This window comes from Cyprinodon tularosa, unplaced genomic scaffold (genome assembly GCF_016077235.1).
Source record: "Cyprinodon tularosa strain WSP-4 unplaced genomic scaffold, ASM1607723v1 ctg1611, whole genome shotgun sequence".
NCBI classification, from domain to species: domain Eukaryota; kingdom Metazoa; phylum Chordata; class Actinopteri; order Cyprinodontiformes; family Cyprinodontidae; genus Cyprinodon; species Cyprinodon tularosa.
The window spans coordinates 12,196-35,979 of NW_024038451.1; the positions used below are offsets into that span (position 1 = coordinate 12,196).

General features: G+C 36.5%; 2 long non-coding RNA genes across 2 annotated transcripts; both read left to right on the forward strand.

Moving 5' to 3' along the window:
- Positions 1-8,396: 8,396 nt before the first annotated feature.
- Positions 8,397-10,996, forward strand: LOC119780521. Its single transcript, XR_005280406.1, has 4 exons — positions 8,397-8,529; positions 9,893-9,975; positions 10,097-10,153; positions 10,240-10,996. It is a non-coding gene; the product is annotated as an uncharacterized LOC119780521 (long non-coding RNA).
- An 8,222-nt stretch (positions 10,997-19,218) lies between these two features.
- LOC119780522 lies at positions 19,219-21,406 on the forward strand. The gene is made up of 3 exons (XR_005280407.1): positions 19,219-19,289; positions 19,552-19,629; positions 20,353-21,406. It is a non-coding gene; the product is annotated as an uncharacterized LOC119780522 (long non-coding RNA).
- Positions 21,407-23,784: the final 2,378 nt, after the last annotated feature.

Sequence of the window (23,784 nt, forward strand, 5' to 3'; positions counted from 1 at the left end):
ATTCTATTCTGGATTTAACAGGAAGCCAATGAAGGGAAGCCAGGATAGGAGAGATATGATCTCTCTTTTTATTTTTCATAGGAACGCCGTCGCATTTTGGATGAGATGAAGGCCTTCAACTACTACTGTGGACTTCCTGATAGTAAAGAATTACAATAGTCCAGCCTTGAAGTAACAAATGCATGGACTAGTTTCTCAGCATCAACCCTGCACAGGATATTTCTAATTTATGCAATATTGCGCAGATGAAAGAAATAAATTCTAGAAACCTCTTTAATGGGGGATTTATTTTTTATTTTTTTTTTTTTATTTTTTTTTTTAACAGTGTCCTGTCTGGCAATGTTGCAATAAGAACAATTGTCTTTATGCCAAAAAGAGAGCCCAACAGATTTTGCAAGTGGAGCAGTACTGCTATCACTTTATTATAATTCATGCAGGGAGTATTACAGATTTTATGGACACTGCAATGTAAGTAGAACAGGAAAGGAAAAACAAAAAAAAAAGGAGAAATTATGAATGAAAGAGGAGATAAAAGGGAGATAACGATAAAACATATTCAGTCTGCTTCATCACCTGAAGTACAGCTTCACAGGCCTTAAATAGTGTGCAGGTGATCTTGATTGGGCTGAGACTCACGAAGCAGCATCAAGGCTTAAAGGCGGAGGCTAAAAATGAGCACAGTGTTACTTTGGTGCAAAAACAAAATTACATCCATCTTGGGGATGTAACAATGTGGCTGTGAATGTGGAGTTCATAGGGTGAGTTAAAGAGAAGGTTCAGATATAAGCAGTAGCTTGCAACCGTGAACGTTTGCGTGAATTGGGGAATAGCTGAGTGTAGTGTAATGATTAGCTGTATTGATTAGCTATAATGTATAAGCCAAGCCTATTGAAGAGTTTGGGGAAAGGGGTTTTCAAACAGTGTAGTGCTGCTGACTATATATATCAGGTTTCTTGTGTTAAACCCCTTTTAAATCAGAGTTATTGTTGGACAACATCTTATCTACATGGTGTAACAAGACAAATGACCCTACTGCTGCTTGTCAGAGTTCCTTATCGGATATTGTAAAATTCAGAGGCTTCAAGTAAAAAAGTACAAATACTTTGTTACCTTACTTAAGTGGACTTTTTAGGTATCCATACTTTACTCCATTACTTATATTTCTTCCTACTTCTGACTTCTACACATTACATTTTCACACAACTATCTGTACTTTCTATTCCTTATATTTTGAAAACAAACGTTACTCGTTACTCTTGGCTTATAAATATTTATTTCACATCATGTGCGCCATCCACATCTACGGAAAACCAGTGTAATTGGATGAGTCATATAACCAGAGGTGTAGCTATAAAAATGTAATAAGGGTGGCCAGGGAATAACCAATGTACACAGGGGGGGTGGCAAAAAGAGGATAGGTGCGAGAACTCAAGGTCAATCTACACTGCTCCAAAAGGAAAATAAACAACCACAACATCCATATTTTCTAAATAAAGATTAACTATAATTTCCCACATCCTTTGCTAAAATATAGACAGATATGTTTAAACATCCATGCTGTCTAAATTAAACGTGTAGTGGACAAAATTCTTTCAGGTTTGAGTTCTGGAGCAAACATCTTATTCATTATAGTTACTTTCCTACTTTCCATCAACAGTCGTCCTGAATTAAATTCATATTTACATGTACTAATATCTACATTAAATGGATTACTTATTATTAAAATGGTTATTTATCTCTGATTTCACAGAAGGCTCATAGATGACTTGCAGAGACATAATTTTCTCTTTATCCCATAAGACAAAATCTCGTTTCAAAAAGTGCATGATTTCTGTATTTATCATCTTTAATGTTAGTATATTGATGTGCATAATTAACCACAGTGTTTTTGTTGTCAAGAAACTGTTAACATATGAAAAACATAAATGTTAAATAAGTTAGAACATTCCACTTGTGAGTATTACTGCTGCCACCATCTGTATTGGAGGGTAAAATGGTAGAGGTGGCCAGTGATTGGCTAAGGGTGACCATGGCCACCCCTGGCCCCCCGTCTAGCTCTGCCCCTGCATATAACGCAAACACCCTTTGGTTAGCTAAAGGAAATCATCAGAAGCAAGCAGGTGTTCTTCAAACTGAGAACGTGAATTGTCCATGCCATGCTTAAATGTTGGATTCAGAAAAAGAAGTTGAAATGTCTGAAAGGTTGGACACAGGAGAGAACGTATCGGGAGACGGACACCAACAAGAACTCCCTCATCCTTGGCCCTATCTCCAAGAATTTTTCGAAATAGTTGAAAAATTTAGCTTTCAATTCATATAGTGGCATCTGGCTGTTGTATTTTTTTTTAAGGTTACTTTATACTTTTATACTTTAAGTAGTTTTTGGAGGACATAATGTTTCCCTTTTACTTGAGAGGTGAAGTTGATACTTCAACTTTTACCAGAGTGTTTTTAAACTGCAGTATCTATACTTCTTCTCAAGTAAAAAAATGTGTGTACTTTTGACACCACTGGTAAAATTAGATTTTCATTTTATTTAGAAATACAGTTCCCAAAGTCTTAATGATTTCTTCTGTGGCTGACTGACTGTGAAGCTTCAAAAGACCACACTGATCTGGAAGGCCACCTTATATGCAGGCCTGTTTCATCTCTGTTTTCCATCCAACCAATGTTTTCCCCTTATCCCAGATTAGGGGAGACACACACAAATCCTATTCCATCAGTTTATTTTGGAGAATCCCAAAGGCATTCCTAAAAGGAACATTTATCATGTTCTTTCTGACTTAGCACTAAACTAGATGCAATTGCCTACCAGATAATATTAAAGCAGCAGAACGGGAAAATGAGCCCCTAAGTGTAGAAATCTTCACTTGGGCCTGTTTGGATTCACTTGTTTGTTAAACTCATTTTTGCAAAAGGAACTTTGCCAGTGTTGCAAATGTTCTGACAAAGGTGACAAGCATTACTAATGAGATGAGAAGTAAGATTTTAATGATAAACTGTGAGGAAGTAAAAGTTGATGTTTTCCCAGAAAAAGGAAATGATTCCGATGTTTTTATTTTTGTTAATTCTTTTCTGTAAAGTTGTGACAAATTACACAAGCAGAAGTTTCACATGCACTAACATTGATAATAAAGTTTTTGACGATCCAATGGGTTAAAAAAAAACAGACAGGATGTATCTTGCCTTATTGATATTAGTTAAAACACAAACATTAAGACAATGTTTTGGATATTTTTTCCTTTGCATGAGACTACATTAGTTCATGGATTTTCAAGAATGAAGATGGAGCAGTTCCTCAACATCACTTATAGCTGTATTTAGTCATTTGTGTAGTTTTGAGATCATGTCCAGTTTACCAAACTTTTTATGCACCGTGTCCAATGCACTTTAACCCCACAGCCTGGTGGTACCACCATCATGCTCTAAAACTGGCTTGCATTCTAAGATTCAAAAACAAAAAAGTAATTTTGACTCCTGCCATTATAACATAACAAGCTAATTTATGTCTCAACTTTCTATCAAAGTTCCTTTGAGAAGCCTTTTAGCTTCTCTATTGTATTAAATTTAAACTTTGCTCTCTTTAGTGTTTCTGGTGTTCCAGGGGTTTATGGTTCTTAAATAACCTTTGATTTATTTAAAGGATTTTGTCTTGGATTCACTATAACTATAAGTTATAATCAGAGATGGGAAGTAACGAAGTACAAATACTTTGTTATTGTACTCAAGTAGATTTTTCTGATATTTTTACTTTACTTTACTACTTTTTTATTACTATTTTTATGGCGACTTTTTACTTCTACTCTTACATTTTTATACAAATATCTGTACTTTCCACTCCTTACATTTAAAAAAATTGGCTCGTTACTTTAGTTTTGAATCATTTCAATGGAGTTACCGTTATTATTTTTCACGTCATCAATACCAAATTCAATCTAATTGGATGGGAATCTACGTTGCATTTGATGCACCACTACAAGATGAATCGACAGATTCGGAGGTATTCATTCGCGGCAAATCATTGCAGCTTGGTGGCGGTGGCATAGTAGTATGGACGACGAGATGATTGAAAATGAACACAACGGAGATCTAGTCCTATTGGCAGACATCCATTTAAAATGTAGGCAACGGCATGAAAAAAGTGGTTTCTACTTTTACTTTTATACTTTAAGTAAATTTACAAGCCTGTACTTTGTTACTTTTACTTGAGTAAAGAAGTTTAATCAGTACTTCCACTTTTACCAGAGTATTTTTTAACACAAGTATCTGTACTTTTACTGAAGTACGGAAAGTGAGTACTTTTGCCATCTCTGGTTATAATACATCTAATTCCCTTGGAATGAAGAACACAGCCATTTGAATTGAAGTTTTTTATATTTCTACCTCCTTTTGCTGGTTGCCGTTGTCTTATTGTCGTCTTACTTCATTATCTCCTGTGCTGTTCCAAGGTGTGATTCCTGTGCCTGTTCACTGTGGGTTGGTACTGCTCTTGCCATTTCCATCTCTGAATCATCAGCTGCCTCCGTCCCTGCCCTTGGATCTTTATCTAACCTCCACAAACCTAACAGTTCCATTCTATTCAATTCTATTCTATTATATAGATAGTCATTGTTTTACATATTTAGAAGCAATAGGCTGGTTTAAAGCTACAGTGTGTAATTTTCAGCGACATCTAGCGGTCAGACTGCAGCAACATGAACATCTCCCCCCACCGCTTCTCCCCCCCAACAGTACGGCGAGCGTTACAGGACAAAATGTCTTCCACGACGTCCGCATCACCTACCTTCTCAAGTGATGAGGTTTGTTTACATAGATAATTTTACAGATAGTATTTCATTAGTCTGTGTACGGTATAGATTTCATGTAGACTTAAGATAATAAATATACCCGTTATTTTTTCTACATCGTTGTGACGTTTTGGTGAGCTGCATTGCATGGTGATATAAACAGACGAAGTAATTGTAGTCATTAGTTTAACAGCGAGATTGTGTTCGCTGGAAGAATATATATTCCCCGTTTACAGAGTCCAAGTCATGTTTGTGGCACGGGGGTTACAAGGCGAGGAAGAGGGAGAGGAAGAGGGCAGAGAGGCCGGGGTGGGCGTGCAGCCAGGGCCAGGCGAGGGAGAGGTGTTAGGAGCCGGAGAGAAGTAACCGAGGTATATATCCGTAGCTCGCTAATATGCAGTTTCATATATCTGTCTCTCTCACACTCACACACGCCACTATCAGCTGTGGTAATTTTATGAAGCTGTGGCCTTATCTAGGTAATGCTACCAGACATCTTGACAATAGTTTGGTTGAAACGGTATGTGGGGGTGGGGTATTACGTGTATAAAAAGACAATTGTGTGTGTAGGATTAATTACCTGTCCAACAGAAAACTGGCAACTTGAGCGTCACTTTGAAAACCTTTTTCCTCCATCAGTGACTTCCATCGTGTAAATGCCGTGCCAATGTTGATCCGTGTTTTTTTGCCATTTCTTGTCACGCTTGCGTTTATTCTCGTCATGTTTCCGCTTCTTAGATGACGGGGGTTCGGTGTCCGCCGCTTTTCGTTGTGATACAGAGTAGGCATGATCCTCCATTCATCTGATGTTTGGCCACACAGTGCCAAACAGTTTGCAAAGTCACTCACGCCTGCCGCCTTGTTCACCTTTCTTGTTACTGAAGCGCAGCATACCTGCTTCTTCTTCTTCTTTGGTTTCAGGCAGACTAAACGCTTCTCAGGCATAATACTGCCACCTATTGTTCAGTACCGTCTCAGTTCATCTCTCTCAACTTGCTGTAGTTATTTTTGAGCGTAATGGGAGATCTCGCAATTGCTAGTTTGTTGGCTCTGCGCTTGCCGTAGCGCAAAGATGTCTGCCTCCATGGCTGCGAGACCCGCTCCTATGTAATTATAAATAACGAATTCTAAGGCAACGCAAATATTATGGTTAAAAGGCTGAGCTCATAGGTGATGATAAATAACATAGTTATGTATAATATATTCAATTTCTGACTTTATATCCCTGTAATTATTACACACTGTAGCTTTAAATCTTATTTATCTGACAGATTTTAGTTTGTTCCCATTAATGGTAAATCTTCCTCATGGTCCAGGGTCTCTCTGTGGCGTACCACAGGGATCGTTGCTAGGGCCAGTTCTCTTTACCATATGCTCCCAATTAGTAGAATTATTAGACATCAGAGGATAAAATTCCACTGTTATGCTGATGATACTCAGATATATCTGTCTATAAATCCAGATGAATCTAATCCATTGCATAGAATACAGGCATGTCTGGAAGACATAAAAAACCTGGATGACTCTTAACTCACTGCTTCTGAATGCAGACAGAACAGAAGGTTTTGTCTTGGACCAGAGTCTTATAAACTCTGAAACTCTTTAAAATCTCCCATATTAAAGTCCATTTTCTTGGTGTTATTTTTGATTTCTTAAAGTAGAATGGGAGGCAGATATTTTAGGTATCAGGCTCCTCTCCTGTGGAACCAACTACCAGTTTTAGTCTGTGAAGCAGACGTATGGTGACCAGATGTCCTCTTTTTCCCAGACATGTCCTACTTTTCAAACCTAAAAAAATGTCCGGGGGGAATTTCAAAATCGTACAGGATTTTGGTCGACTACAGTGCAGCAGAACCAAGCCGTTATCTCTGCGGTGAAGTTGGTTTGAAGTTGGTTGTTGGATATTTCAAGCTCCGTGGAGTCAAGGGGATCTAGCTAACGGTTGATCCGACTGAGGGACTCTGATGTTGGCAAGCGTCTCCCAGCTGCTCTCTCCTCCCACATGCGGTGATGCAGTTAGGGACCATCAACGAATCTTTGAATCAAGCACTCTTGAGAAACAAAAATCTATAAATTCCTTATCTTATGACCAGCTGAGATGAACCTAATATAAAATCAAGCCAATAAATAACATATGTAAGGCACACTTGCTTTTATGCAGTTTTTAGCTATTTTAAATTTTTAAGATATTTTCAAAGATAAAAGTTGGGACTTTTCTTCATTAGCTTCCAGATCATGTGACCTACTGACTCAAATTCTTTGTGAATTTTTTTTACTACATTAGCCTGATGAGGCACACTCATTTTTATAAAATTTTAAGCCTTTGTTAATGTTTAAAAATGTTTTTTATTACAAAAAATTGATATTTCTTTAATAGCTTTCAGGTCATGTGACCCCACCAACTCAAGTTCTTTGTGAAATTGTTTTACTACATTAGCTTGATGGGGCACTCTCATTTTTATTCCATTTTAAGCCTTTATATTTAAAAAAAATTTATTACAAAAATATTTGATATTTCTTGAACAGCTTCCAGGTCATGTGACCCACTGACTCCAAATCTATGTCAAATTGTTCTAGTACTTTAGCCAGATGGGACACACTCATTTTTATTCCAAGCCTTTGTATATTTTTGCCTTATCATGCACGGAAATTGAAATGGTCAGCAAGTTTGCCAAAAAGCTTGACTCAGCCCAAGATTTTCCGAACAGACTTCTGGTGTTTAAGGTGTGATATTAGACTTAAAGGTGAATGGCACAAGTTTCACATTTTCTGCAGATGTGTGCCCTCTCTGGTGACAATTTGAAATTACACAGGGGTATAAGGGGTGATCAGCAAGTATGAACTTTTTCATTTTTTTTTTCATTTAACTGTTGATACCCTGATTTATGACACATCTCTTTTTGTTTTTTGTTTTTTACAAAATTCACACATTTAAAGAAGGTCAGAGGCTTGGTAAACATGACCCTGGACCTTAACCTACCATGTGATAAGCATAGAATGCTGAAATTGTCATCATTAATTGGTAGGAAGGATATTTTATTGAGATGGAAAGATCCAATTCAACCTTCTCACATGGGATAAGGGATGTAGGGATTTAGAGAAGATTCACTCTCTGAGGTCCTGAAAAAAGATATGTCAAAGTCTGGTCCCCTTTTTATCCATTGTTTTTGAGAATGTCATGATCTGTCCTGATTACCACTTTAATTTTTTTGTCATTCACCTGCTTAACTCTGCCCAGTTCCTAATTATCACTCATCTCATCCACCTACTGGTTCTGCTTTATATTCGGCTCAGCCCAGCTATTAAGGCCAGATCATTGTTAGATTTTTTCCTGTTTGATGTTTTTAGGTTCTGTTTTGTTAGTTTGGTTTATTACAAGTTTCATGTCCCCGTTCCAGTGAGGAGATTATTCTCAAGCCAGTCTCTTAAGGCAGGTTTATTCCCTAGACATTGATGAGGGCGTTTCAGCGTTTCCTTAGTGAGTCAGATTTTCTAATTCTGTTCCCTCTCACCCACTGGTCCTGTCTGTACCCGTCTGATCTGTTCACCCTAACCACCTTTGGACTCCTGCTGGATTCTGCCTGTCTACATCTGTGCATTTCTGTCTGAGCAGGTTGCTTGACGCATTCTGAACCTGCCTTCACACTCTGTGAGATCCTGGAACCTGGATCTGTCCATTCCTGTGTGGATCGGAACCCATGACTGCAGACTCCTGGATTCCAGAACTATTCCTGTCTCATCTGTATCCATGTCCTGGATCAGAGTCCTGCCTGTTTACTAAGGTTGCTGCATCGGGGACACTCTGGGCTTCTCAGGGCTGCATGACGTTGGTAGTCTATCAGCTGGATCCTGCCTTCCTCGTAGAGTTTGAACTGAACTGTTAAACTAAAATGTGTCAGTGATTTGGCGATGCCCCGCCTCCCTCCTGCAGACAATGCAATTTCTGTTCTGTTAAGTTTATTTCAAAAAAACGTTTTCATCTTTCCTACTAACTGCCTCCCCTTTAATACTGGGTCCATCTGTCCTGTTTTATGACAGAGGAATCTCCTACTATAGACTTTGAGTAGTGCCCCCACTAATTCTACCCCCTAACCTGTGCTTGACAATCAATATATCTAAAAGCAGTTAAAAGATGTAAAAAAAAAAAAAAAAAAAAGAACGACACCAGGGTTGTATTCGTGCACAGGAGAAAAGGAAAACATGCTTCATTCTGCTGCTGCGACTGCTTTGGTCTTTTTTTTATAGTGGCCTAATTTTATTTGGGGTAAAAAAAAAGTTAGAATAAATACGGATGCTATCTTGAACAGATTCACATGCACAGCGGGACAATTTTGCCCTGAATTACTTTCTCATGAACTAACTAATGGAGCCTATAGAGACAACTGTGGTAAATAGAGGAAAGCTCATTTTACATAACGGGCAATAAGGTTGTATATTTTAGGTTAGACTGTTTTGTTTTTTCTTACAAAAGGTTATTATCATAAAATGGTTGCATGCACTGGTCAGTTTTAACCGCCAACCCTAAGGTATCTGCTAAAAAAGCTAAAAATGTTTTTTTTCCCACCCTCAGTATAAGTCAAAAGGTGTATTGAAATGATTAGAATAACCCTAACCCCTTAACATTTAGCTCCAGCAAACCCAACCTATTGCCTCCTACTTGTGTGCAATGGACAGTTCAGTGGTTTATGTAAAGAAAATCGAGCTTATGGATGAGAAAAATACGTATCTGTTCATGGTCAGTGTTTGGTTTATTTCTCCAAGTATAACAACGGTATCCTCTCACAATGTGGCACATACAGCATGATGGCTGTATGTAAACTCCTAAACACAAACATGTCTGTTATCCCTTTAGCTGTTGATAAACACCTGAAACAAGCAGAGCATTGAGGCAAAGATCTCATACTTACGTTTTCTCCGCAGTGCTGACCTCATCAGTACCTGTTTTTGAAAGATTCTGACTAATTTGGATATTGTGTAAATGGCATTGCTTAAAAATTGTTTGGCTCAGATAGTATTGCAACAGAACCGTTTCCCTATCTTAGACCTGCATATAAAGAATCTGACAGAAACCCAGCTTGAGCTTCAGTTCCTTAACTTCACTAAAGTGAAAAGTGAGGACTCTGTGCTGACTCCCTGAGCTGATTGAATCTACAACTACCTAAGCTTTCAAATTCAAGCTACACAGCAGGTGAGAGGAAATAACACACCTATTTTATAACGTTGAAAGAGGTTTGTCTCCATCTATTTGATTAAAACGGTTACATAGGGAAATTTTTTTCAATTTTTTTCCCTGTTTTTTGTATTTTTAGCTCCTTCTCCTTTAATAACGATCAGATCTCTGGACACACACCAGCCAACCAACCTCTGTAAGTTACTCTTTGAAAATATAAAGGTTCAGAGAAAAATTGACATGTTTGGGATTCTTATTGGTTTCTTTGTGATGAATTTTCAGCAGCTGACCATGAAGATCCTCACAGCTGCCTTCCTGATGTTGCTGTTTCCTGCAGCAGACTTGCTGACCTTCTTTGACAAGCACGTTGTTCGTTTTCAGATGTTAGCACGGCATTGCAATGGAGGGATGCAGAGAATCAATGCTCAAATTGGTGACTGCAAGTGGGAAAATACCTTTATCATTGACCTAAATGATCAGTTAAGAACGATCTGTAACACAGGTTCCCCTTCAGCAACAAGTCACTCTTGGTTTCCTATTGTTGACTGTACACTAGTTAGAGGAAGCTTATATCCTAATTGTAACTACAAGGGTCAGCCTTTGATGGCAACAAATATTAGAGTGAGTTGTTATGGTGGGTTTCCTTATCACTTGGAAAACTTGGCTAAAGGACAGCCACGTCAGTAACTTAGAAAGTATGTTTTAGGACAAAATGCTAATAGAATTTTGTCTGAATACCATGTGGGCCTTAAACTTTTCCTGCTGGTTTATTTTCAATATATTTTATTTGTTCATTTGTTTCATTTCTTATGTGAGAAATGTATCTGGTTGTAACATCATTACAGGTAAATGTTCAGTTTTGTTAGGTGCATTTCATTTAACATAATTATGTACCATGAAAAGAATATTGCGAGAGCTCGATAAATGATTATAAAGATGGTTTTACCAGCAAAGCTTGCAGAAAATGTTCTTTAACGAATCGCTCATTTTGTTTGCTTATTGTGTACGTTAAAGTCAAACCCTTCAAAATTAAAAAACTTTAAAGAAAATAACCTATTAATGTTGAGTTTTGTTGTATTTTTTACTTTCAAAAACATAATATTACTAATTACTCATGCATTGACTTTCTTTTCTTTGTTTTTTAAGCTTTACATCTTCATCTATGTTTCTGATGGTGGTTTAAATTATTCTGCCATAGCTTTCAATAAAAGAGTTTTTTTCAGAAACCATTCAAACTTTACTGTCTGTGAATAACTCAACTATTTTAACAGCCTTTAGTGAAATAATTTATTACCTTGAACTGGTGTTGAAACGTGTTCATAGATTGCATTTGAATGCTTTCGATATAGTCATATCTAAATAATAAAATTGGCTGGATCCAGGTTTGTGTCACCTAAACTACTGGTTTTAGTTTTGGCTCCTTCTACATGGAGTCTGCACATTATTTCCCAGTTTTCTAGTTTTCAGCCATGTTTAAATCACATGGAGCCTTGGCGGAAGTTCAACTGAAGAAACTGATTGCTCTCCTATATCTAACTGTGTCACAGCCAATAAGCTTTTAACCACATCTCCATGAAAGCCAATCTGCATCCAAAGTTCATCTTAAAAGGCCTCCGATACACACTAATCTGCTCCTGTGCGCAGGCGGCGGATGCGCTGTGTGACTTCATTCAGATAACACCAATTCAACCCACCTCCAGCCCCTCCTCCACCATCATAGCTAAAGATTCATCATAGAGTTATTACTCCCAGACTCTACTACTTACTGCATTCCCTGTCTCGTCTCAATGGGTCCAGCAGAAGACCGCCATGTTGAGCCTGGTTCTCCCGAGGTTCCTTCCCAACTGGGACTTTTTCCTCCCCACTGTCACTTCATGCTTGCTCATTATGGACATACCTGAGTGAAGCTCTAGTATCAGCTCACGCAATCCACTGGATCTCCCCATAAAGCTCAGCATACCGTCTCGCTAACCAGCAGTCTACAGACTGACCAACTTAAACTATCTCCAGTCTACCAACAGTTTCAGGCCTGGGGGGCAAACAGCCCTATTCTTTGCTCAATCAATAAGGTAAGTGCAAAGAAGTAAATGCCTTCTTCTTAGCTTCCCCTTAAGTACTTAGGATAATCTGTGAAAAGTGTCACCTGCAGAAAAACTTAAGATAATTGATTATAAACTAATTAAAACAAAACCCCCAAATACACCAATACCCCTGTTAAGTTTCAAGCAACTAGAGTTAGAGGCTGATCTGAACAGAACTAAACATCTAGTTCTCTTTAAATTAATGCAGCACTCGTTTAGAGCAGTGGCTCTCAAACTTTTTTTTCTAAAAGTATAATCTAGTATATATGATCTTTAGGTACCACCATAATGTTAGACAATAAAATAAAGCAATATGCACCGGTTTGCAACAGAAATAGTGTGTAGTAAGAAACCAAATTTTTATCTTGTATGGAATTAATAATGTTTATGTTTTTACTTCCATGGCTACAAATTCCTGGTTATGAATTCAATGTACGGTATGTTGTATGTTGGTTAAGCACTTTTACTGTATTACGCAAAGGAACTCATTAGGCCGTTTACAAATGCACCCCAGAAAAATCTGAACTGCTCTGGAAAATGACTTTAGAGAACATATTAGTGATTACTGTAATTTAAACCAAGGTGCAATAAGAGGAACATGTGGACTGAGCTATTAGCAATTATACAAGCAACAATAGAAGTTAAGTAGAACCGCCATCTCTTCTTATGTGTTTACATTTAATCAAAGCGAGGGATGGGAAGCTTTTCTTGCATAGATAGGTGTTATAAAAGGAATGAAAATGCACAGCTTTTGTAGAAGGGGACAGGGAACTCACTTTTTCTCTCTATCCAGAAGTCCAGCAATGTTTGAATGCTCATCATGCACATCGCTGCTCAGCTATGAGTAATGATCCGCACAGAGCTGAGAGATAAACACAAAACCTCCAAAGCCATCAGTGCTCACGTGAGTTGTCAGTGAATTTTTTTTTTTCAGCTTTTACTGTGATTACACTGTCAAAAGTACAGATCAATGAAATGAACTCTATGCATTTAACCCATCTCCTTGGGAAGCAGTGGGCTTCCTATGCGGAACCTCAGAATACCAAGAACAATTCCACTCCCACTAGACACAATTTACTGGGGTGGTGGTGGTAGTGGGGTGGGGTGGGGTAGGGGGGTTAGATATTGATCATGGGGGCACAGAACAAAAGAATAACAACTAAAAATAAAAGGTGATTTTAATACAGCTAGAGCTTAAAGTTGACTGTAATTTCAAAATTATCGTTAAAGTAAATTGTAAAGGACAAAAACCTTCTTTAATTACTATGCCAATACAGTATGTGACCAGTGAATTTCTCCACGTGAGATCAATAAAGTTCATCTAATCTCTAATCTAATCTACTGAATTGGTCAGTTATAGTCTCTGCCATCAGCGCATATACTTCTCTTGTATACAACTGAAAAAATGGATTAAAATAAGTAGATGTTTTTTTAAAATCAGTGAATTTACCCCTAATTCGAGCAGTTGAATAAGATAATCTACCAAAGGAATAATTTTATCCTTGATAATATGATCATTATATACTATGGGCCTGAAATATGACTAAGTCCTTTTTTCTTATCGGTATTTTAAACAAAAATCCTCTTAATCCATTGGCAGTTTTCTTAATGAACTGAAAAATTCAAAGAACATTTAATTCAAGAAAACTGGACTAACTTGGATCTTAGTTTTTGCTGTGTATTATTTCAGTCCAGGGGCCAGGACCTCTTCTAGAGTGACATTGGCCCCTGTTGACCCATGACTAGAATCTGTTGTTGCACAAGTTTGAAGACAAAAAAGTCAAAACTGTCTAAAGTCACAAAGTTGCAGCAGTACCTGTGTGTTAATTGGCTCATAACACATAACAATAATAATAATAATAATAATAATAATAAATAATAATAATAATAATAATAATAATAATAATAATAATAATAATAATAATAATTATTATTATTATTGTTGTTGTTATTATTATTATTATTATTATTATTATTATTATTATTACTAATGGTGAAAGCATATAACATTAGAACATTATACAATGAAACTCTTGTTTTTTTTTTTTTTTTATTAAATTCCTAGAGTATCTTCCTGCCTTCCCTTTGTAACACTAGGGGACACTGTTTGAGAATGACAGGTTTAAGGTTAAAAGGTCAGACAGAGCCATTGGCAGAGTGGAGAAACTAAACGACAGCAAGGATTTATAGAAGCTACTGGCTTTGCTAGATAAAAATTATATTTAACATTATATTTAGTGTGATTCTTTTTTTTATTAATTCCTGAGAGTTATTTGGAAACGTATGTTCCATATTTTATCAGCATAGTGCCATAGTAAAGAAATTACTATTAAAATTACCTGAACAAACCGATTTACAACAGTTTTTTGTATGAGGTAAATTTTCTTTCATATTCATTTATATTCATATATATTATCTGTACAGCAACATGACATTTGCTTTAATTTAGAGATGCCTACATCTGATTTAAGCCTTTATTACAGTAAAAAAAACAGTACTAGATGTCCTTGCATAATCTTTGAAGAAAATGCATTGATTGCATCTTTTGCATCTGTGGCTTTGTGGTTCTCTTTGTCTGAACAATTTGTCCATTCTGCTTGTGAGAAAACTCACCACCACACATCTTTTTAATGTCAGGTGTACAAAATTATAAAATTATACTGCAATAATGATAATGGATGTTGATAATGACATATGCTGCTTTTAGTGTTAATAATCTACAAAAAAACTACAGCTGTAAAAATATAAATTGTTTTGCAAATATACATTGCAAGACAAAATTACATTTCAAGAAAATGTATGCAAATGGATGATAAAACCTTTTTTATAAATGTTTTTTTTTATTACGTTTGAGAATTTGTTAAAAAAATACTTTGCACAATCTTAATCAAGTCAAGTACTTTCAGATAACAGACCACGAACACATCTTATTGATTGAGCCAACGACCTTTGACAGTCTTTGAAGGTAACGTGAATGTAGCTTTTAATCCATTTGTGGATTTGGGGTCCTCTCTGTTTGAGTCATTTGTCCTGTTCATAAGAAATCTCACCACTATATATCAGGTTAACAGCAGGTGTACTAAATTATCACTAAATAATATGCTCTTTTAACAAATTTATGTTTGCATTTCATTTTCCCTGATTATAAAATATGCAACTATTGCGGTTTATAAACTAGAACTTCTGTAAAACTAAAGGTGTAAAAAATGCTTAAACCATATAAACAGGGTCTTTGATCCTTCATAAGAATAATAGAAGACATTTGGCTGATAATATTTATATGTAAAAGACTGTCTTGAATAGAAATATGCTTTATTATCCCTCAGTGAGGAAATTCAGGCGAGCCATTAAGAAGTGAAAGGCAAAAGTATGGAGTGATTTTTCTGCCAAAACGTGTACAAAAATGCATTTTCCGCAGACACAGAAGATCGTTTTGTACTTGGGGACAATTTACAAATTATATTTCAAGTGCAATGTTAGAGTCCGGTTTCTAAAACTAATTTTTGTATGTGTGCAATATTTAAGGACAGTTTGAAAAATAGTTTTATATGTGTGTGACATTAGATGAGAGTTTGTAACAGAAGGTTTATTTGTGAACAATAAGATTTATTTAAGTGCAACATGTTTATTTGGGAGTGATAAGATTTGTTTGCTTTATGCATTTGCAACATGCTTTATGTGTGTGCGCAGCATGCATTTTTGTACATAACGTTTTTGCAGAAAAATCACTCCGTACAAAAGTTGTCAGGTTGTGGGGAGATGGTTAGAGGACCCAAATGCAGAGACGGAGTCTGGGGTGGTTTCTTGCAGCTTTAATGAAAAAACATAAAAATACAAAATCCAAAGTCCAGAACTGATCAAAGAGGAAAACTCAAGTACCAAAAAAACTAGGAGACACGAGGGAGGAATAAACCAAAATAATGTTGAGAATCCAGCAAACAGTAACTGCAAAGGAGGAGAATATGACAAACAGAACAATGAATGGAGTAATCAACAGATTGGAAGCAGGTGTGGACAGAAGGATCTAGAAGGGAGCTAGGGGAAAGGAGACTGGAACAAGGGGGCAACAGAGAATAAATTAAAACGCTGCTTAAATATAACATAAAATGAAAAAGAAACCCTCAATCACAAAAACAAAGAATACCATAAATTAAAGTCCACAAAAGGCACAATGGGCTCTATGCACAGCTCCACTACTTCCTGAATTTAAAGCAGCTCCTTTGTTTCCTGTCTTTCATTACTGGACGAACTGATTAATCCAGGTGTGTCTGGCCAGTTACTTAGGTCATACACACCTGGATTAATCAGTGCATCCAATCATGAAAGACAGGAAACAAAGGAGCTGCCTTAAATTCAGGAAGTAGTGGAGCTGTGCATAGAGCCTATTATGACAGCAGCCTCCCTCCCTCAGGGCGGATACCAGACACTCTAAGAGATGGGTGGCTGGAGACCCAGGAAGGAGGGCAAGAATAAAAACAAAATCAGAGTTAAACAAACAAAAAACAATTCACTCAGGATGGGCGGATGGGGGACCAGGAAGGAGGACAGTCCAAAACAACCACCAAAGGTGGACTGAGGCAAGTCACAGCCTCTGGAGGCTGGTGGTGAAGAAGAGTCTCGATAGGACGGCTGAGAGAGAAGAGTCACTGGAGGCCGCCGGCCGTGAGGCGAAGCACAGTGCCATGAGGCAATCCATGAGGCTATGATGGCAATAAAGAAGAGTCTTCTTTAAAGAAGAGTCTCTGGAGGACAGCTGCAGGCAAAATTTGTAAATATTTAAGTTCAGGCACATATTTGACATGTGTTATAGGAATTTGTATATAATTACTGTTAATTGTATATAATGATGATTTTGTCACATTTTAAATGCATTTTATTAAAGTTCTATATTATAACTTTGTCACTTTGTCATTCATTTTATAATGATGTAACATACTGTATGAATTGGTGATGCATAGTCGAAAAACAACAACCAAGCAATTTTATTTATAAAAATATTTGTATTCAGGAAGCTGAACTCACATTTATATAAAAGTATAAAACTATATAACAAATATGGAACAAAGTTTTAAATAAACTGTGGGGGGAAATAACCCAAACAAGCTGAAAGTGATTTCACACTAAAAGGTAAACACACCACAGCTCTAAATGCATTTTGTCCACAAGCTTATTAAACAGGCTGAGGAACTTCTCAGTTTTTGCATCAATTTCATTGTGCCTTTTTTGCTCTTTCTCACACTCTTGTTTGAAGAAATCAAGAAGAGCATTATTGTTTCTTCTTGCCTTCTTTCTGGGAGATGGGGTTGGGGGTGCTTGAGCAGCTGGTGTGGAAGCAGCAGAAGGGCCTGCTGCTGTGGATGGCATCGGTGTTGGAGGGGATGGGGGTGAAGCGGTGGAAGATGGACCCGGCTCCCATTTTTTTGCTGCCTGTTTGGCCAAACCAGACGAAAGTGCGCATTCAGCTCGGCAAAGAACTCATGCTCTTCCTCAACACTGAAGTCCTCAGACATTTTTCTTTCGTTGTTTCTTTCTTTGCACAGGTAAACAGCACATTTCTTCTTCTACGTTTGCATTATCGGCAGAGCAGACGCTGAATGCGCACTTTCATCTGGTTTGGTCTGCCGCGGTTTCCGTAGACTCGTGAACGCGCTTTTAGGAAATACTATACACTACTGTTTATGCGCTAAAAACATTCTAAAGGACTTCGTTTCGAGTAAATTATGGACGCTACCCACTCAGGACACTTGGAATACATTGGACGAGCAGTATGGAGGAATATTGACACGTTTTTTGTGGACTTTTATGGACCTTTCTGCCTCGGGCACCATAGACCTCCATTATTTGAATGTCAGCAGACAGCAAGAAGCCTCCCAGATCTCCAGATGCATTTGAGATATCAAAAAAGTACTCCAGAGTGTTGTTCAGCATGGGGTGAGTAGAAAATGAAGGCTAATCATGTTTTGGGTGTACTATTCCTTTAAGGCTGAGCTTTTTGACTGCTGTCTTACAGTGATGAACATTAGAGTTGGTGAATGCATGATCAGAATGTAATTGTTGAAACAGCAGGTAAGGCTACTCTCTCCCAGAGTTGATCTGTGGTGGCCTCATTTTCTGCTCTAAGCTTTATTAGGGCTTTGGCCTGCTCCACAGTCCTTGAGAAGTTAGTCCACTTAACCAGATTAGATACAAGATAACACAGTGCTTTCACATTCTAGAATTCTTTTTTAAAGTTGTCTAAGTCTAAATGGCTGGTTATACTACCCGCAGCAGTGTGTCGCAGTGCAACATATTCTCATTATCAGTGCGTATGAAATCGTACGAAAAGTTATGCACACTATTTCGTACGTTTTGGACGTTTTTCCTCAAAAAACCACATCAGTGCGCATGCGCTGGCAGACAGAAAAAAAAAGCAGATCCGCGGACAGACGTAAAATTGGGAAAAACAGTGCAATCAGCACTTATTCATGTCTCTAACTACGTTGCTTGCTGTTTTATATCTTAGGGTTAGGGTCAGGGTTAGGGCTAATAGTAATTTATATTCTAGATTCGTGAATGGTGCGTCAAATGCGAATGCGCACACGACGAAAAAAAACGTCCAAAACGAACGAAATTACTGTGCATAACTTTTCGCACGATTTCATACGCACTCATAATGAGAATAGGTTGCGCAGTGAGCTTATCGCAGATAGCGGATAGAGTGCTAGGGCCCAAAACAAGTGCAAGTGAGAGAAATGGGACTGGACCTGAGAAAGAATGACTGAGGAGCTCTGAAGATGACCTAATGAATTCCCTTTTGAGAGGCATAGGCCAGTATCGGGTAATGCAGCCTAACAAAGACCTCAACGACTCCCGATTATCAAGGGGTGGACCTGTTCTTCAATTTGCATGTTTTCTTAGCCACAACAAGGCTTTATTGAGCTACCGTATAAAGCTTGGGACTCCCTGGATGGAAAGTGAAACTTTTACACTTTTATGCTCTCACTCACTCACTTGTGTGAGAACAATCTTAGCAGCTTTTGTTTGTGGCTAACCATGTTTGTTTCACCTTTATCATGTCAGAACATTGCTAAGTTTTATGATTCAGGAAAAATATTTTTAGCTCTAGTTTTTCTGCATCTAGAAACTCCTCCTCTGAAGGTAATATAAGCTGTTTCCCTGCTTTAAAAATCTTACGGGCTGAACACTCTCTTCTTCTTCTTTTGGCCTCTGATCATTTGAGGAAGGTGCTTCCCTCACTTTGGTTCAGTTAAGGTAGGTCTTGTGTACTAAAATGCTGGTGCTAAAATAGATAGAAAATAGAAACAAATGAATTTTTAAAGGATTTAATAGCATGGCACATTCATCACATTGAGCCTTTTAAAAGGAGAACTACTGTTGTACTGATAGAGACTTGGACAGTGTTACTCAGGATCAACAGACCCAAAGCAAATATAGACTATCATAACATTTTATGCTATCTTCTGGCCGTTAGATGCTCAAAAAGCTAAATGAGGCTTCTCCTTTATTCCTGCAGATTTTCAGCTTCTGAGCATCCTATACTGGTGTTATTGCAGCAGAACCAGTTGACTGTGTTTGGTGGAGAACAAAAAAGGTAGGTGTTCCAATATTCCAATGTTAACGTTTGACGTGTTTACAGCTGATTTCTTATAATTCAAATCAACATTTACAAGAGGCAAGCAAGAGCTTAATTTGACATTATTAGATTAAGCTAAAACATGGGTGGAAAGATAAGCAGTCCTGTTTTAAATCATCAGGTTTACTTTTTGTAGCTTTTTTTTATATCAGTGAATCACCACAAATCAGCTGCAGGATATGAACAAAGAGCAAAACATGGACTAAATTGTTTTTTTTTTTTAAATAGTCTGTTGAATAGTCTTAAATTAAGAATGCAGATAACAGTGAAATGCCACCCTAAACATATACATTTTTTTAATCTCAAACTTAAAATTTGGGTTTTCAGGACTTTTACAGTGTTCTGCGAGTATATTTCATATTAGTGGAACCTACGAACTAAAAGCTAGTAAAAGCTAAATGTATGTAGACATTAAACCTACTTTTCAGGAAACCTTTATTTCTGTACAAAAACTAATCTCTACCTTTCGATCAACAGGAGCCCTTAAGTAAATCAGATGCTGTCTCATAAATCAGTAGCAGTCTAGACACTAAGCAGAGGCTACTATTAAAGGTTTTATTTCAAATTCTTTTTTCTTTTTTTTCATTATTTAAGAGAGACAGATTCTGATCTCTGAAGTTATATGTTTGGAGCTGCTCTAGAATCTTTGTAAGAAGATTTTCAATTGGATTCTTTCAACAGGTAACCATGAAGATCCAGCTTGTTGCTGTCCTGCTCCTTACTCCACCTGCAATGAAGATCAATGCGGCTCTGGACTTCTACCAGAAACATTTTGTTAATAACATGACATCCGAAAAGTGCAATGACGAAATGGCCAAATTAAATGGACATGCAAAAACATGCAAAAACATAAATACCTTCTTCTTGGCTACTCCTGATATCATAAAGGGAATCTGTAAAAGGAATCAAGAGTGTGGAACATTAAGACTACCCAATCTTAAGATAATTGATTGTAAACGTATACCAGAAGCTAAAACATGCAAATACACTGGTGTTGAGGGTGAAGCAACTAGAGTTACAGTCTTATGTAAAAACGGTAAGCCTTATCACTTGGCTGAGGTATGGAAAAAAATGATCTAATATTCCTATTGGTTTTGCTCGTTTTATTAAATGCTGAATATAATTTCTGTACAAGCAGTTGCTTTTTTCTTTCCTCAGTACATTTTCTTTGACCTATTACTATACTATACTATACTATACTATACTATACTATACTATACTATACTATACTATACTATACTATACTATACTATACTATACTATACTATACTATACTATACTATACTATACTATACTATAGTAATTATTTGCTGCATTTGAAAAAAACCTTGGCATACAATAAAAATGTAAAGCAAGAATGTAACCACCAGAATGGTCTTTGTTAGAGTTATTGAATGATAATTATAAAATTATTGTGTGGGCATATGAAACATTTAAGAAAAATTATGCTACATTTCTGTCCTGTGATTCAATCAGGAGGGTCATAAACTTTTATGACCTGCATCCAGTAGGTCATGAGGCAGAGTCACACGGTTGTGTGACTTCCATCCAGCCAGATGGTCATTTCACACCTGCATCCTGCCAGATAATCATTACTGGGTTTTCTGTTTAAGACCCGCCCTATTATGTTGTAAACTGTTAATAAAAGGCTTTGCTGTGAAGGGATCTGAGAGAAAAGGTGCTGGTTGTTAGCCAGCAGTTCTTCTCCCCTACTGCAGAGGCTGACGTTACAAAATCCCTGTCTGTGTTTGATCATTTCGTCCTCTTAAACTCACATTTCTCTGGATTTAAACCCAACAGTCTTTGACAATGATTACATTATATTTCAATCTGGAAAAACTCACACAAAGAGAAAAGACAATTAGGAGAAATTTATTGATACAATTACTTTGTCTTTGGCGCTCAGACCTCTGAGATATATATATATATATATATATATATATATATATATATATATATATATATATATATATATATATATATATATATATATATATATATATATATATATATATATATATACAGAGATGGGAAGTAACGAAGTACAAATACTTCGTTACTGTACTCAAGTAGATTTTTCTGATATTTTTACTTTACTACTTATTTTTATGGCGACTTTTTACTTCTACTCCTTACATTTTTACACAAATATCTGTACTTTCTACTTCTTACATTTTTAAAAAATTGCCTCGTTACTTTAGTTTTGAATCATTTCAATGGAGTTACCGTTATTATTTTTCACGTCATCAATACCAAATTCAATCTAATTGGATGGGAATCTACGTTGCATTTGACACACCACTACAAGATGAATCGACAGATTCGGCGGTATTCATTCGCGGCAAATCATTGCAGCTTGGTGGCGGTGGCGTTAGCATAGTAGTATGGACAACGAGATGATTGAAAATGAACACAACGGAGATCTAGTCCTATTGGCAGACATCCATTTAAAATGTAGGCAACGGCATGAAAAAAGTGGTTTCTACTTTTACTTTTATACTTTAAGTAAATTTACAAGCCTGAACTTTGTTACTTTTACTTGAGTAAAGAAGTTTAATCAGTACTTCCACTTTTACCAGAGTATTTTTTAACACAAGTATCTGTACTTTTACTCAAGTACGGAAAGTGAGTACTTTTGCCATCTCTGTATATATATATATATATATATATATATATATATATATATATATATATATATATATATATATATATATATATATATATATATATATATATATATATATATATATATATATATATATATATACATATATATAGTCAAAAGTTGCTAAGTTAGCAACTGTACCTGTGTCTTAATTGGCTGATAGCACATTAAGAGGCTGTAGCACATAAATAATTATTAAATAAAAATAAAAAAACTTTTTTTTTTAAAGCATACTAAATTTGACCATTAAACAATGAAACTTTTTTAATTAAACAAATTTCTAGAGTATCAACATTTCACATTTGATTTAACAGCCTTCCCTTAGTACCACTAGAGGGCACTGGTACCCCTGTTTGAGAATGACAGGTTTAAGAAGGTCAGACAGAGCAACTTGCAGAGGGGAGAACTAAATAGCAACGAGGCTTAAGAGAAGCCGCTGGCTTTTTGGTATTGAAATTATGATTAGTGTGATTTTCTTTATTTATTTTTATTAATGCTTGAGAATCATTTGGAAACTACTTTGCAGAGACTCAATTAAGTCAAATATTTCCAAGTAGTAATGGACCCCTTAATACATCTGATGGGTTTAATATTTTATTATCATAATGCCAGAGTAAAGAAATTAATATTAATATTGCCTGAACAAACAGATTTACGACAGTTTTTCATGTACGCAGGAGAAAAATGTTCCTTTATATTCATAAAAATGATCTGAACAGCAACATGACATTTGCTTTAAATTAGAGACCCTAAAACTGTGTTTAAGCATTTATTACAGCCAAATGCAGTAACGGTGTCCTTGCACAATCTTTGCAGAAGAAGCAATGATAGCTTATTTTGCATCTGTGGCTTTGAGGCTTTGTGGTTCTTTTTGTCTGAACATTTTGTCCATTCTGCTTGTGAGAAAATTCACCACTACAAATATTTTTAATAGCAGGTGTACGAACTTATATAAATTAGTACTGGGATTTGTCTGATCATGATGTATGCTGCTTTTAGTGTTAGCAGACTACAAAATGTGTAAAACTGCAGCTTTAAGAATACATTGCAAGACAAACAAACAGACAGTGGAATCCTTTATAAGTAATAAAGAAGTCGCATCGTTTGTAATAAAATTGTTTCTCAATGAAAAACTGAGCAGAATACAAATATTAATATTAATCCTCGATGGGAGAATTCAGTTGGTACAGGAATTGGATCATAGTTTAAAAAAATATAAGTGGTCAAATCTCTGTCATGATTAACATCTAATGACCCTTCAGTCAGCGTGGAGAAAAGCTGGACTGTTTGAGGGCAAATGGATGATAAAGCTGTTTTCTACATGTTTTTATGAAGCTTGAGAATTAGTTAAAAACTACTTTGCAAATTCTCAATTAAGTCAAAAACCTTTCCGATAACAGACCACTAACACCTCTTATTGTTGCAGAGCATCCAAAAACCTTTGACAG